The sequence below is a fragment of the Belonocnema kinseyi genome, chromosome 6, assembly GCF_010883055.1.
Source record: "Belonocnema kinseyi isolate 2016_QV_RU_SX_M_011 chromosome 6, B_treatae_v1, whole genome shotgun sequence".
NCBI lineage: Eukaryota > Metazoa > Arthropoda > Insecta > Hymenoptera > Cynipidae > Belonocnema > Belonocnema kinseyi.
Genome location: NC_046662.1, coordinates 34,256,776 through 34,259,375, shown reverse-complemented (window position 1 = coordinate 34,259,375; position 2,600 = coordinate 34,256,776).

The following is a 2,600-nucleotide window of genomic DNA, read 5'->3' as shown; positions in this document are numbered from 1 at the left end:
AAAGAACTTGTCTTTTTTAGGACCTAAAAAAAGTGCGCTAAAACTTGATTTGATCTGCTCATTTTTTTGAAAGTTATCGTGTTTACGGCCGGACAAATAGGCAGACAGACAGATGCCACCGTCAAAACTTAAATTTACGTATTCAGGGGGTCTCAAGCCGTTGAAAAATTGTGGTGTCAAATTTCAGAAAATTATAATACTTGTTCAATCATAAATTATATGAATCTAAAAAAGTTCTTCGCATATAAACAAGATTCAAAGTCATCCGACGTGCCTCTAAGATGCGAAAAAACGTGTCAGATACAGTACTGTAGTAATCTTAATATGAACAAGTTTTTTTTCATATAAACAGAATACATCAATTTTTCCAAAATTTCATAAATTCGTACTAGTGGTAAATATCGCATTGCTGTATTTTGAATATCAAACAAGTTTTTCTCATATAAATAAGCCTAATTGTTTTCATCTCCGAACGCAAAAAACTGCTTCTTAATGTGCTCTTTAGCTCAAAATCATATCAGACCTGGATTTTAGTTGAAAAGAAAACTAGCACACGCACACACGCACATTCTTTTAAACTGCATTTTAACAACCATATTGTCCAATTTCATTAAATTATGTCAAAAATTTATATTTGCAAAGGCCGTAGCAGGATAAGCAGGGACTGGATGGCCTTGCTGGAATGTGATCCATATTATGGAGGCAAGTGGGTACCCCTATAAGATAAAGTCACCCCCAGTTTGAAATAGAAATTGTTTGATACAAAAGTTATAAACAAATTTAAAAAAATCAAAACATCAAATTTCCTCAAATCAGATTTACCAATCATGATAGTAGAAACATATTTTAGAGAGGGTACTAAAGGTGTTCCGAAAAAAATTAAAGAATCAATTCTGTTGATAATAAGAACACAAATTTTTTTAAATTTAATAATTTTTTTTAGGCAAGTACTTTTGGCGCACCAAACATTCTTTCCCTATATCATGCGCAAATTCATGGCTGCAAAATATATTTTTGCGAAAATGATCAAAGCATTACGTACTTCATAGTTAAAAAAATAAAAACTACTGGTTTGCTCCTCACATGCATGCAATTCCATGAGAATGAGGTTTTCAACTTAATTTTAAGCTTATTGCGCAATAAGTTAAATGCAATGGTGTAATAAAAAACTAAATCCAACTACATTATTCTGATAAAAACACATTTCATCGTGAAATCCCCAGTCACAGTGTCAATTTCTTATAAGTAGATAGAAAAATACTTCTCTTCGATTACTGTTGACATTCGCCAAACTGTTGTCATGTTTGCCCAGAATGCACTACACGGAGATCGTCAGTCAGATTAGCATCCCTTACTTTATTTACACTATATACAACTATATACATCCTGTATGAACATCTTAACATAACATATATACACTATATACCGACACGATACCCAACAATTTACACTTCGTATGCACAAAACTCTTTCCCCGTCTGAGAGTGGCAACTGATTCTCAAGTATTTTGATTTATTGTTAATAAGTGTAGGCATATGTCCCGTGTCCTTGTATTCATGCTCACGTGTACTCTACCATCATTTGCGATTTACTTTAATTTTTAATTGCGGACTGATCTCAGTTTCTCATAGTGAGTTTCATCAAGTTCAGCTGCTATACTTACATATATATAGTTTTAAGATTTTGTGCTGAGGCTTGAGGGTTTATCTTGTTCTCCGTTGTATCGAACGATTTAAGTCATTCGATATTTTGTCAAAGGTACCATATTCTCAGTCATCTCTATTTGTCCCTAATAGGTATCTCTTGGTAAAGTTCAAACGTGGTCTCTCATAGTACCCTTGAACTTAGCACGAAACGACTTCACTTTCTTCTTGCTTAATGCCAATGAGTTCAATTGTTATATATCATATACCTACTTTCACACAGAGACATGGGTCTGATTTCCCGGAATTTTATTACAGAAGTAATATAGTGTAAATAAAGTAAGAGATTCTAATCTGACTGACGAGCTCTACGTGGTGCATCCCATATAAACATGACATTAGTTTGGCAAATGTCAGCATTGAACGAAGAGAAGTATTTTTCTATTTACTTATAATCAATTGACACCGTGAGTAAGGGAATTCACGATAAAATGTGTTTTTAATCGAATAATGCTCTTGCGACTGGTTTTTTATTACGCCATTGCGTATGAATTATTGCGTCATAAGCTAAAAATTAAGTTAGACCCTCATTCTAATGTAATTGCATAGATGTGAGGAGCCAGAAAGTAGTTCTTATTTTTCTAAACTATGAAGTAAGAGGCCATCCATATACCACGTGGACAGTTTAGGGGGAACGGGGGGTATTGTAAAATTTCACGCTTGTCCTTGAGGGGGACCAGGGGGGTCGGGCTAGAATCCACGTGGACACTCGTTTCTCTAAATCTGTGAAAAATATACTGAAATCAGACAAGTTATATTCAAGGTACACTCGAATTTTTTATATTGTGCTGTGAAGACCAACAACATCTATATTTTCAAAAAATACGTCAACGTAGACAGATTAGGGGGAGGGGGGGTTGTAAAAATTCCACGGCTGTCCACGAGGGGGGGGGGGGG